Here is a 15,085-nt window from a genome sequence, read left to right as displayed (position 1 = left end):
TCCGATGCTACTACCTGCATCCTGGAAAATTTCCATACATAAGAGAAACACTTAAAAAGGAGTACTATAATTACATACTATTCCTTTTTAAATAGTGAATTCCTTCTTCTGGACTATTATGTATTGAGAAATATTTTAATATATTTCATTATAAGTTGTTCTATTAAAGCTTCATGGACATGTAGCAAGGGTTAGACATAACTTGAAGAGTTTAGAATGTGTCCCGAGAGAACTAACGCGATGGGGCATCATAGTCAGTTTGTTTTGCGGAATGAAAAATTTTACAACCCTCTAGAAATTCCCAAACCTCAATTTCTGTCATGGCCTGCTAAATTATAAAAATGACCGTGGATACCCCTGTGCGAGTGATTCAACATCAAACTTAATTACGGTTAATCTGATAACCAGGAAACAACTCAAACTCAAACGAAGAAATATAAATTTCTATGTCGAATGGAACCAGCCAGCAAGAAAACGGGAAATATAAAAATGTAACATAAAACCTAATAACTGAAATTATAAAGCAAGACAAAATTAAAATACCAAATTATGAAATATAAACAATTAAATGAAAATAAAACTCAAAAGACAGAAAAAATGAAATTAAGATTTAAGAATACGAATTTACTTGTGATTTCTGGCCCCAGTTATGCACGTACCATTCATAGGATCACCATGCCACTGTTATTCCCCAGGAGAGTACATGCCATTGCTTATCGTTTCTGCTTTTTTAATATTTTTTGATAATTTTAATGTGATTTTATTGAGGTAGCGGTTAGCGCCTGTTCAGCCTTATCAATTTCCATTCACAATAGTTATTCTACGCGCATTTCAATTTCAAAGCTGAAAGTGAGGTTTTCAATACGTTATTTTTCAAAATTCGTGTGATAGAAAGGAGGAAATGATATGTACTTATACAGAGACAAATATTCTATTTCTCAACATAATGGCTTAAACATTCATCCCAAACCTGGGCGAGATTTCCTGTTGCAATATGTCGTGACATTGGTAACATTATTATCACACTGTTGATGTAACAGTGTGATAATAATGTTACATCAACAGTGTGATAATAATGTTACACTGTTGATGTAACTCACATTATTGTTAAATAAATGTTTTGCTGAAAGATGTCGCTTAATGTGAGGAAACAGATGGAAATCTGAAAGATGCGCTGCAAACATTCAATATCAATAACAGACGCTCGTAGGTGACCAGGGCGTTCTTTATCCTTCAAATTTCTTCTCCATTCCTTAAACAGTCGACAATGCTTAAGAATATTTTTTGCAGACGCTGCTGCTTCACCATATATGTGTAATTCTTTCTAAGAGTTACATTTATTTCTTGCCTCTAGTCCATAAGAAGTGCATGCCTCATCGCACTTATACGAGTATATTTTGTATAGATGTCTGTGGAATTTGCCATTTACATCTGAAAGAAAGTCAGTCAGATCACTTTCGTCTAATTTTTCACACAACATTCTGTAAATGTTCAAAAGTTACATTTCTTTATCACATCTAGATTTTAAGTTGCGACAACGGGGATCTTCCTTTCCGATCTGCCCTCCTACGTATAAACCGGCATTCACATCTTCAGATGAATACTTAAATTATTGTTCTCTCTGGTAATTCAGCAGAAAGTGGCGATGCTTTCCAGACCTGCGAAAACGGTCTGAATTCGATTACCGCTGCTGGCTGAAAAACAGAAATACATTCGGTTAGAAAGGGAGAAACGTATATGAGTTTTTTTTCCCCCACCGGGACTTTCGAGCGAGGGTTGCAGGTCTTTATCTTCGGTGAAGTCAGGTTTTTCATCCCACAAAACAGGAAACCAAACATAGAATTTATGCACAAGATACACTGACTCTTCCTCCAGACTTTAGTTACCTTGATGGATATCCCAAACATACAAACTAAACCAAACGAAACTTTGATATGTTACTTAATAGAAAATAACGCAAGTTCCGCATTTTAGTTGAATTTATTAATTTTTAGGATGTGCGTGATCAGTTTGCGATGGATGTGTTCTCTTTGACATTTAATCCAGAAATCTTATACGTGCACTTTGGGTCAAACTTGAAAAGGCATTATTTAACTGAACTTTGAACGTTGTTTCCCAGACGTCGCTTTCAAATCATAAGAATTTCAAGAGTTTATGAATTACCAAAGTGGATTCAAAATCACCAGTAAAAGGCTTCGGCAAATCATGCTTATTTCCCAATGAAATAAAAAGAGAGATACTGGGCACAAATTTATATGATAAAACAAAAATAAAATTGTAAACAGAAAATAACTGAATGTGAAGAGGTGATTTTCATATAGACAAAGAGAAAAAAGATGAATTCAGAATTCTTAAATAAACGAAACTTGTAATTTTTGATTTTTTTAGTATTTAACATATTTTCACTTTTTCTTAGAATCTTAATACTCGGTGATTTCAGGAAATACCTAACACGAATCTTGTTCCCCCATTCTGCCGGTATCATTAGCACCCATTTCCTGATGGTCCCAAGTGTATAAACACTTTATAACTATCCTTAAATGGATTAAAAAAGGTATTACAAACCTTTCTGTGCAAACTCTTTTCATTCCCGGCACAAAAAAGGCGCTGGCAGATAAGTTGTAATAGTTCCTGCTTCCAGCTTCAGCACGAATAACCAAATCAATAGAGACCCGAATTTGAATTCGGTTATTGCTGATATAACCCAGGAATGAAAAAAAAATTTCTTTTAAATAAAACAGAATAAATGAATTTTATGAATTTAAACTTTTTAGCCTATTATCTTTATCATCGATTATCCGAAGAGACCAAGAAACTGGCAGAAGCCCCAATAAGATGCGCGTGCAAATGTCAGTTTAGAAATACAGTATAGCATCGCATTGCCAAACCAAAATGTGAGCGGTTTTTTTTTATTATTATTATTAATATTTATTAGGATTAGCCATACGGTTGAAAGGGAAGCCTCTGGTTTTTACTGAACTCGACAAAAAATAAATTAATTAAATAAATAAATTAATTAATAATGATAAAAATAAATATATAAAAAATAAACAACTTGAGTGCTCCCCTCCTCGCACAGGTAATTACCGAACTGAGCTTTGAATATCCCCAAAATGTAAGCCTCAACAACACGTAGGTAACTTACTTCCAAAATGAAAACTCTCTAGATAACAGAAAACTTCTTACAGTCCAGTCTTCCCTTTATTGCCTTACTTCTGGAATCCTTTATAACAGTGAAAATTTCGCTTTAATTCAGTTTACTCTCCCCTCTCAGAGTTTTATAAACCTCAATAAGGTCTTCTCTAAACTGCCAGGTTTTCAAGTTCTGTAGCAAACATATTCGAAGTGTTTCTTCATGCGAGTGCCGTTTGCAGATCTCACCAAGAGAGCTGCTCGTCTTTGGATCCTTTCAAGACTTATTTTTAGGATTGGTTTCCGTAGGTGGATACATTATTCTAAGTGCGGTTGGAATTATGACCTCCCTGTCACAGGCTATTATTCAATAAAGCATCGATAGGACACCACGGGCTTGCCTACATTGCTCACAGAACTTCAATATCCACCTGTTTCATAAGTCCCGCTATTCTTCCTCTGCTGTTTTTAATTCAACACCACCAAGTACATAAGTTAAATTTATTCTGGGGTTGCTATTCCCCAAGTGTAAGACCTTTTATTTTACTGCATTAAAACAGTTGCCAATTTCTGACCAATCCGGAAGTTTATCCAAGCTATCCTGAAAGAGCGTTACTTGATGAATCGTCATTAAACACGCTTCCAAGCTTCACGTCATCTGCAAATGTATTTACATCCAGCACATAAAAGGCTGTTGACCTATAAGAATGTGATATTATATTGAAAAATTATAGCAGTAATTCGATAAAATTATATACATCTCAGATACTTTATAAAATTAGGGTACTTAGAAAAGTATTCATTTTGTATTTGTCTAATTGACAAATCACGCCTTATATCCCATCATCAATGTCATTTATGAAACTCAGAAACAACAGTAATTCGACAGCCGATCCCTGGGGAACTCCACTTCTGAAGTTATACCAGTTTGAAGAGTAACCATTAATCACAACTCTCTGCTTCATCCCCTATAATCACCCTGCGATCCATCTTAGAATCTTATGCACATGATTCCGACCAACGTGTTCCAGTTTAAATAGCAGCCTCTCATATTATTAGGAACGTTTTTTTTCTCTCTCCTTTCACCTTTTAGACAAGTGACATAACTGCTTTATTGAAATAATTTACAATAAGTTGTATTTCAGTTTCTGCCCGTGTACTGTAAGTGTTTATTGATGTTCGGAATTCTGTTTGCCTGAAAGTGTGTTATACATGACGAAAAACTTATATTTTGCAGTAACCAGGCTTAGAGCAATGCCTTTAGTACAGCACAAAGTTAGTTACATTTGCATTCTTCTTCAGTTCGTTTTTAGTTTTCAAAATATGCACCTATAGCGCCGGCTACTACTTTGAAAAAGTGTCCACGAAACGTAAAGTATAACCATGAATGACATTGAAAATAGAAACTTTCGTGAACTTCCCTATACTGTACTTGCCATTATGAAACCCGTTAAAGCTGAGAAGCGCTGATAGTTAAACTCCTTTTGGATTGATTCTAATGGCCATCCTAAGTTGCATCTGAGGAAACATAAAAACCGATATTTGGATTTTAGGAAACTAAGTTTGTGTGCAGACAGTTAAAGATCGATTCTTGATAGAATTAATGATATTTTCAACAAAGAAATGCTGAAATTTAGGTCTGTTATGCCAACATAGTAACTCATGATAATAATAAAAAACGTATGCGATACTGATTTAGATTATCCAAATAGAAGTCTATAAACCAAGGCTGTTAATAGACTCTTAAGATTTTGGTATTCAGAGACAGCGGCAAGACGTTTTTCGTGGTCTGCATATAAGTTTCCGTTTATATTCCAGAGCGGCCTTACCACTATAGGAGTTTTAATAGCTTTATTTTTATGCTGGCCATACATTCCTTCAAATAAATAAATTCCTTCAAAGATATACTTTGTTGGAGAAGTACGGAGGTGACTTCTTTGAAATTTTCATTTCAGATAACCGCTAAGTTATTTTACGCCTTCGTTTCAAATTATTTCACTCGTTGTAACTCTAATTTTATACTTTTTTCATACAAAGACGTATTGAAAGTCTGCTCGTGTGCGAAAAGTTAACAGAAAATCTAAATAACATTCGTTTTAGGAAGGTATGAAAATTAGCAGCACTTTCGCCCAGTTGTAAACATGTTCTACATCGGGAATTGCACGAGAAATGACAAACTTTTCTTTAATCTGAAATTTTCGCTATATGAACATTTCATTCACGTTCCTTTGTCCCTCGATAGCTATCTATGTGATATTTTGCTCCTCCAACCATGATTTGGTGCTCACCTAGCCCATCTGGAATTAACTTATTCTCTTTGAGTAAATAAAAACGTAAATACAGTAACTGTTTTCTCATATGCTGTTTACTTTGTCACATAAAAGAGAGTCATTAATCTTCAGAAATAAGTACGCTAGCTAGCTAGTCGCCTCACCTTTCCTTTAACTATTGATCTTGCCGATTTATTTGTATTCCTCGCATACTGCTAAAGGCACGGGCTCCATAAATATTCACTTTCTTCATTCTGTTTTTATTTAATAACTGAATAATTTAATTTATTTTACGGTTGACACTTATGAAATACACCAGAAAATAAAAGCGAAAAACTATCTTATTTGTCGATTGAAACACATCTTAGCTTGGAAACCGCACTCTTTCTATTCATATCTGTTCAGATCAAGCCAAGTGCAGTAAAACCTGCATGTGAGCCTCGAAACAAATTTATTGACAAGTGAACCAAGGAGACAATGATACTCCTAAAACTTTTTAAATGAGGTCATAACCTAGCGTAATATTGTCCAAGTTGGTTCTCCTTTTATAATAACATTTCAAAAATCGCATGTTTTTCTAGAAAACAGTAACATCAGATTCCTCTTTCTCTTCTGATCATTTCTCATGCCGAGAATAATTTGATGAAAGATAGCACCGAAGTCATTATTCTCTAGAAAGTCCCGGCTGATGATAACCCTGCCACTTTCACGCTCTAGCGATTTTAATTCTGCGTGGGATCTTGAGAAACACCTGAGCAAATACACTCTTACTGAATATTTATAGAGTGCATTAATTAATATGGAAATTTTTGATGCCTATGACAGCACAAAAATCATCACTATGGTTTAAAAGGGGCTCCTTTGACGAACCTCGATAAACCCATAGATATTTTAGAGTGCCCAGATGGTTGTAGCTTGTTTTTAATCATCATATGCAAAAACAGAAACTATGTAACTTTAACCTTAAGGCAATATCTGCTGTTTGTCTTGTAGATTCAATTCTACCATACTATACTCCAATCACTTATTCTAAATCGGATAACTTAAGCTAACAAAATGCACAGTATAACTTTTTGGATTTACTGCACAAAGTTAATCTTCCAAATGTAAGTGTTAAAACTGTTCTGCGTGTCAGTAGTATAGAGTGAACTCAAATTTCTGTTTATACTCGTATAAATTCCAGCCATCTGAGTGGTTAAAAGTTGAGTTATAAAGACATTAATATATGTGCTCTCGATATATTTTTATCGTGAAAAAAATTTTATAATTATTACTTCTGCTCGGTGAATGCGCAATCCACACTTTGTAGTTCAAAATAACAAATTATGTTTTAGGCTTACTATTCGAAAATAGGACCTGGATTTGTATATGTAAGATGTTCATTGTTGATCATAAAAAGGGAGCAAGTTCTAAAAGTTTGTATAATTCTTAAATGATTCTTTATATTTCTCTTAGCAGAAAGATATCCTCACTTCAGACCTTCAAAATTTAATATTCCCATGCACGTTTTCGTAATCTTAAAAATTTTTGAACAGTTTTGATTCCTTTGAACGAGCGCCTGTTCTCATTCTTGAAGTTCCGTAAGTTTTCTAGACTCATGATCCACCTACTATATTTCAAAATAAGACTCACTGAAAGATTCATATTGCTTGATGATTTTAACTGAGATAAAGGGAATGACTCCTTTAATAGTGTATAGCACGGAAGTTCTTCGAAGAACGTGATCGGAATTAATAATTTGTGGTTATTATAAAATTCCAGTGAAGAGGACAGTGGTTTCTCAATTGAAAACATATTCGGTATGGAGTATTCATGGCCATGCATCGGGTGTTCAAAACTGGCCACTGCTTTTATGAGAATTTCTAGGCCACCGGAGAGTTCTCAGTTAACTAGTATCAGGTCAAGAAGATCGGATCTCCAGATTTCAAATTTTAGGCAGCTTTCTCACAGTTTTTCTTTAACTTGACTTTACTGATAATTCAAGGTTCAGTCGATTAAAGTAACTGAATAAACAAAATGGAGTTGATTATTGAATTGGCACAAATTAATGGAGCGTTCACTACAAGTGTTTCAATAATCGTACTTTTTCGTTTGCGAACTAACACACAGAAAGAGATAGGTTAAGGATATCTCTAATGATTGCACTATGTAACAAACTTCAGTTCTGTTTATCTGTATTTCCTGGTTATGAATCTGAGTATCCTGATTCCGAATATAAAATCGCCAGCAATTAAAGAAAAGTAAATATGCAATATAATATATCAGATTTACTCGTATTAACAATATTTAACTTCTGTACATAACAGAGTATTAATCTTCGATACATGTTAAAACAAGATAAAACAATCACAAATTAAAAAAGTTGAAACGCTTCTTAAGGATAACCAAAAAAATAATTAAAAATGACTTTTGAACGTGTTTGTTTTGTGTGGTCAGTGTGATTATCTCGAACTAAGGATCAGATATATTATCCCACTGTAGCTTCATACCACATTTCTTGGTATCTCTACTCTTTATTGACTATACATCTTGGTGGAATCTCTCTCCTCAATGCTCTTTACTATCATCGCCTAGAATGGAAGTAATACAGCTTGATTTATATTCTGCATCGCATTTTTCCATATTAACCAACTTATTAACTACTTCTTTGTAATTTTCACGCTTAATATTTCTAAGAAATCCATTCAATACAAAGCGGACACGACTGTAATGCATTTCGCTTAGCATCAGTCATTTTATCTTCAAGTTCTAGTGAAGCTAACATCTACTTAATTTGTGGACCAATAAATAATCCTTTTCATTTTTGCATCAGACCACTTTTGAAAAACACAGATTGCATATCCTTGAAAGTGTTAAAGATCCAATGCTGCAATTTGTTCGACTAATTACAGCTTGATATACAGTGGTGGGAGAGAGACGTTGCTGTTGATCATCCATAAACTTCATATGCATTGTAAAACTTGTAGAATTTTAGGCGCATCGACGATTATAGACCATATTGCGCCTTATGTATTGTGTCTGTAAGTTACTAGTTGCTTGTTTTCTGTGGTCGATTTGTCTGTTTGCTGGTCAAAAAACCCGAGTTCCCGGGAGAAAACATGTAAACTGGCATGGTTTTTCCTCAAAAAAGCCCATAAAAATTTCAGGCTTAATTGACGGGATTCGAACCGAACCTTTTCCACGCAGTGTGAGGAAGGTGCATATGCATTGTGCTACCCATGACGATTGAGAAACTTGGTGCCAGTTGGTGCTCAGAATCAGTTTGGAGCTAATTTAAACCATCATTTAGTAGCCATAGCAAATTGCAAGAAAATTTAAAAAATTACTTTTATACGAATAGTACAGATTCATATATCAGAGCATATCACACTATCGGTACTCATGTGATACAATGTAAATTGTGTAGAAACATAAGCCTTCAGTTGCTGTTGATAAATATTGACTCTAAAAAAATCATCGTTTTAACGAAACACTTATAAGAAATGCTTAAACGCAAACATAAACCTCCTGGTATAAGGATGCTGTCCAGGGGTGGTGTAACTTTCTCTTTATTTGAATAAATTATAATATTTTTTTCTTTTGTTTTATATAACGCGTGTGTTAAGCCCAGAAAAAAGCAAGTAAGCCTATAAGGCGTCAGTATTTTGTGTCTGTAATTGCATGTATTCTTCGGTGGGTTTGCTGCTTGATAAACGAAAAATCTATTTCTTGGAGAGTAAACCGTGCAATCCCCTCCTAAGACCGATTAACTCAGCTAGAAAATGGAAATGGACCATAAGAATTCCTTGCATCAGTAAAGGGATTCCGAGAACACGCTTTTTCTACCCGCTGTGAGATAAAAGTGATTATAACCATCATGCTACCCGTGAGGGCACATATTTTGTTAGTGTTAAAGGTGCTTGCTGAAGAAAAGATATCTAAGTCTGAGAAGTTCCGATTGGATAAAAGAAAAAAACTAAATGAAATTGAGAAATTCATTTACATTAATTATTCAATGTCTCGACAGGTTAAGTGGTTTAGTGGATCAGAAATGAATTCCTACACAAAAAATCAGGCCGGCCAACTCATAAATATCAGATAATTTTTGAAAACCACTCTTCAATATGATGAGAAGATGCAAAAAGAATTTTCGCACCTGAGGGATAATACCGAATTAAGAGCCCTAAATGTTCAAAGTGGATTAATTTCTTCTGAACTTAAAACTGAAAGTAAAGAAGTCGCCATGTTTCCAAAAGCATCTCATTTACATCTGAACAATGAGTATTAGTCATCCCAATCACTGCCTCTCTGCAGGTATCCATTAAGTGACTTAAACGCACTGTCAGGTGGGCCGTGCACTAGAACGAGCAGATTGTTCTCAAAAGATGTTCCATATTTCACCTTCGTGCAATAACACGAATGGAGTCTAAAAACACACAGACACCCCACAGCGGTCTCATTAACAACAGATAACGAACAATGCCCAGTAGTTTGCGAAGTAATTTTGTTCTGTCATTCAAACAGGCATCTATTGAACTGTAAATAATTAAAGTAGTTGGACATCATTGCTCTGTGTGTTCTCAGTGTAAGTTATTGGGTTTTGTTGCTTGGCCCCCCGACTATTGTATCCCATAATTATTTCTTAAATTCTAATCACTTCAGTGTATAGGGGATAGAGGAGGGACAGAATATTAAAACTCCTAAGAAAAGGGCGTGTAGCGAGTAATTAGCGTTCTTTTCTTTCAAATGCTGCGACTCGAAGAAAGTAATGAAGCCTAGTAATAAGTGTTTCTTAATGATGATTCATTATCTCTCTACAGGATGTCGAGATTATGAGAAGCACGGTTCGTTTCTTAGATAAAAACGATGTACAAAAGGAAAGTGTAAGCGTGACAATGAAAAGAATTAAATCTGCATAAAATAAGCGAATAAATAATAAGTTTTCTATTAAGGAACGACAAGAGTTATGATCCATTTAAGTACTACGTATATAAAAATTAAAAAAACTTACAGAAAAGTTGCTAAATTAAAGAAATGTTTTAATTGACTTCGCTCTCGCTCTCTCTGAACAATAATTATATTATAAATGACAAAAAAAAAAAAAAAAAGGAAGCTCATTGCAGATTAAAATAAAAAAAAATTTAGGAGTAGGTATCATCCGCAAATGAAGAGAAATCTGTAATCAAAATATCGAAAGAGATTTAGCTATCAGTTAATAAAACTCCAAATAGAATGTGTAGAATAAAACGAGGTTGATCTAGTTATACTTACTCCGTCTTGCCAAAATACTGCAGAATCGGATATCTCGCGATATGAGCGCCTCCTCTCGGAAATAAATAGAATAATCAATTGCATAGTAATGTTTGAAAACGAGCTTACCTATACGCACAGCTGTAGAGCCTTGACGTCATTAATTCTTTGCTATGAGAAAATCAGACATCAGCATGTACGTTAGCAACACGACTGCCGGGCTGTGTACTGTGTGTATTCCTAAGGGCAATGGCGGAGGTGACACGTTCATCGGCGCAAATTGTATCAAGAATCAATAATAACAGCTGGTAAAAAAAAAAAAAAACTCATTACGACAAGCACAACGCAAACCTGAAGGATACACCGAACAACTGGAACTAATGATCTTTCTCACGAAACAAGCAAGTCTAAAGACAACGCTGACTAAAATCACGAATAGATACATTCAGTGCGGGGCAGGAGGTACCGGTATCAATCGGTATTACGTGTAAAGAGTAAAGGGAAAACAGGTTAGACTCAGTAAAAGTCTCTTCTGTAAGTGGAACGGTTATACATATTTTGGTATAATCATAAAAGGTGACAACGATCCTTGGGGAACTGGAAACGTATTACGTGGTTTCAATGAATTCCACTGCCCATTTTTTACCTCCGATGGAATATTGGTGAGGAAGAAGCCACATGAAGAAATGGATCAAAAGTACATCGTGCTTTGAGCCCAAATAATATGTGTGGCCGAGCTAATCTGTCTTAATCCAACAAAAAAGGCAAAACTAACCAGAGAACACTCTTCATTCAATATACTTCATCGGCAGACTTATTTACAGATACATTGAGGTCTTATAGACTGTTGTCTTTAAGTCACCTCAAGTGCTTTTGGTTTTCGGTCTTTTTCAATTCAATTTCAATTCTTCACTGTTATTAAAAGTTTTAAAATTATTTTGAAAGCACGGACAAATTAATCGAAACTCGTTCACTTCAACCTATATTTGCATTTTTGGCTCAAATTTTCAATTTGTTTTATGAACAAAAGCCGTGGGCACTAAGAAATTCATATCCTTAAGGTGATATTGATTGAATAAAATCAATTTTGACAAAAACATTCATGTACACAGTACATTACTAATGGATGAAGTAATAAGAGCTAATGGCAGTTTTAAAACCAGCATTTATTATTAATTCATAATTAATATTTTCCGGATATTTAAAAAATGCTTTACAAGGTCTGGGCATGGAGCCACATGCTTTTTTAAATGTTTTTCGCGGTGTTTCATGGCGCCATACCTAATTATGGCATCTTTTAACTCGTGTTTCTTATGAAGAGTTGTTTTTTAGTTTTTTTTTTTTTTTTTTTTTTAACAGAAACCGCAGATTTTATATGCGGTTCACATTTGGTGACTTACTAGCCTCAAAATAATGTTTTAACACAGGTTGACCTTTGCATATAGATTTTTAAAAAAGAATATTGAACTTATAAGTAGAGTACTAACTCCTAACATTTACCAGCAACATATTGTCAAATATCTTTCAAAAAATCAAATTTTCAAAAATATTTTTATTACTAAATTAAAGTTACGAGTAATTATTATTGATCGATAAAACACAATAAATGTTTTAAAAAAAGAATTAGCAATACCTTTGTGTTCAAAGTTTGAATTTTAGTTCAGTTTATTAGCAACATCTTTCGCTAGAATGGCTTACGTTGATAGGCAATCCAATGTAGGCTTTCCTTGATGGAATTCTGAGTCTGCCTTGTGGTGTATTTGTGATCTAAGTACATTGGAGGATGCCGTAGAGATCCGTTGCAAAGATCAAAAATAAGGTTCCAATTTAAGCTTAAGTGGTTTGATCTAATCAAATCCCTTCCCAGTGACTTTCTTTTTTTATTTATATCACTTTGTTAAATGTTTTTATCAAAAGAATCAAGGAATAGCTATCAAAAACGACTATATGGATACACACCCGAAATAATAAAAATCCCACAAAAATCGTTACCAATTCACCACTGTAGCAGCAGCAGTCATAATTGCGCTACGTGAATTACGATATCAGTTGGTCATTTTCTCAGACGTATCAATTACTTAATTTCGCATTTAAAAATTAAATCATAAATTCAGGTTAATATCATAAACTCGATTCCTGGTTGAGACTTTTCGAATGACGTATGATTTTTCCTTGTAGATGCAAAACGAGAAGCCGATATCGTGATCATATATCCAAGAAGTTTTAGTAATGTATACTAGGTTTTTGGACGATAAAACGTTCTTAGCACTCATTTCTCAGCAGCACAAGACATCGATTGGCTTCTTACTTGGGAGCCATGATTTCAGACCCATTTCTTTCGACCTCCTTATTATGCCAGTTATTTCTATTCCAATTCTCCCCACTCTTTGGCAAGATTTTCACAAAAAGCAAATCAGCCTTGAGCGAAGACACAGCGAAGGCGATCATCTGCTCGTTGGAGGTGATATGCATTTTTTTCCGCATTTCCTTACTCCTCCGTTGCAAGCTTCCAACTCTGTAATTTTTTTTTAAATGTGGCCCAACCGTTCTTTTGTGTATTCCAACAAATTCAAAGGTTTCGCACATTCCTTCAGTAGTAATTTTAGTAGTTTTTTCTAGGAGTAATGTACACTTTCCCCCTTCTTCTTTAGAAGAGCTAAATCGCCTACAACAGCAAAATTACAGAACCGCTCTTGGAAACAAACGGTTCCTATAACACACTGCTTTCCAAACGCAACAATCCGCTTTGAATAACCAGGTGTGCCGAAAATTACGTTTTGAAGTTTTATCAATGCCCAAATAACTGTCCCCTACCGGTGGTCTAATGGCTTGATATGCATTCAACTAATTGAACTAATGAATAACTAATGAATTCAACTAATTCAATACTATCATTTTCTCCATTAGTAATATATGCCTGATATTTTTTGCCACAATTGATATTTTTATCAGTCAGTATCACCCTATGATTAAAGCCGTCCCCTTTGAAAATCGGCCATGTGGTAGACAATGGCATACCACCACATTATCTGATGCCACAGAGACCATAACAAAACCAATTCCAAAAACTTCTGTTAAAGGAAGGCTTGCAACTAGGTGGAAGGATGAGATCAGTAAACTTTTGGGCGTGACATTTTATATGCAGCTCGTATAGCACATGATCGATGCAGTTGGAGGAATTTGTTGGTGGCCTCAGGGAACTATGTGACTGGAAGAAGAAGATCACTCTAAGAATATGAATTTTAAAATATCTATTCATAACAGATAAATGTCCTGCTTGCTTATTTTCATTTATTTATTATTATTTAAATATCAAAACTCCAAAGCTATTTGTTTAATTCAAACACCATAACTATGAAACCATTCAGAATCGGCCACATATTTATATCATTTTTTTATTATTATTTTGAACCCTAGATTGCGTCCAAGTTATATCTGCCCACATTTTTGAAGCATCCTGAAAATTATAACAAAATGGTGTATTCCCACGTTTTCAGAATAACCCGTTTTAAATCTTTACTTCAATTCATCATTTATTGACACTCCCTTGAAAATAGTTTAATGGAAAATTTCATTCTAAAATTTGTAATTTCATTTTTAGTAATTTTTGTGCTAAAACAGAAAGGTACAGAAATTTGTCTTGTATGGAAATTGAATTGTCTGGCGACATCCTTTTAAGAGTGGTGTTTCTCAACTATGATGCGTTTCGTGTCGTATAGAAAACCTCTGTTCTAGGACTTGGCTGTAACACCAAGCTATTGAAATAAAAGTTAAACTCTATACTTTTCTCATTGCAAAGGTTCCTTCTCATCCGCCATAAAAAAAACATATATAATTCAAACTAGAAAACATTTCTAAAAAAAAGACAAACACCTCGTATAGGAAGGGTGATATGAAGAAAGGGGTTCACATGAAAACAAACAAAGGAGGTAAATGGAAAATATTGACACACTGCGAATGCAATAAACTTCTAAAAAACGGAAGAGGAGGATAAATGAGTGAGCGAGAGAGGTATAGAGTGAAAAAGAATGCAGTGGAAGAAGGTCAGAGTTCAGACAGCGATATATTGATCCAAGAAAGTGTACTTAGAAACACCGGCATGGAATAGAGCAGACGAGAAGTTTTACAATAGAATATCCACATCATTCAGACCCTTACAGAACGCGCTGTGAAGTGTCCCCGCTTTTAATTCACATCACGCTTCGCAAACTGTTGCATTGACGATAATGAACACCTCTCAGTGTGCTCAGCTGAGTTGGCAGAGAGGCAATTTGATCCGTCAGCAGGAGTTCCAAATATCGGGCGAAGTAATCACCAGAGTTAGGGTGAGACGAATGAATTTCGGCCGCTGCAGTCAAAGAAATGTTAGAATGCAGGATTTCTCCCCTGTTTTAATCCCCCACCTCAATTTTATGAGCGCAGGTATGTCGGCAGACACAAACTGGAGCAGAGCA

The 15,085-nt window shown here is 34.8% G+C and overlaps 1 protein-coding gene across 2 annotated transcripts in view; it reads left to right on the top strand.

The window, feature by feature from the left end:
* Nucleotides 1-15,085, top strand: part of LOC150076437 (uncharacterized) — a 367,945-nt gene that overhangs the window by 329,008 nt on the left and 23,852 nt on the right. The gene's annotated exons all lie outside the window — the stretch shown is intronic.

The sequence above is a fragment of the Mastigoproctus giganteus genome, chromosome 13 (genome assembly GCF_048544385.1).
Source record: "Mastigoproctus giganteus isolate SK-2022 chromosome 13, ASM4854438v1, whole genome shotgun sequence".
NCBI classification, from domain to species: Eukaryota; Metazoa; Arthropoda; class Arachnida; order Uropygi; family Thelyphonidae; genus Mastigoproctus; species Mastigoproctus giganteus.
The sequence above is the reverse complement of the archived record's forward strand: the minus strand, read 5'-3'. Positions and strand labels throughout refer to the sequence as shown.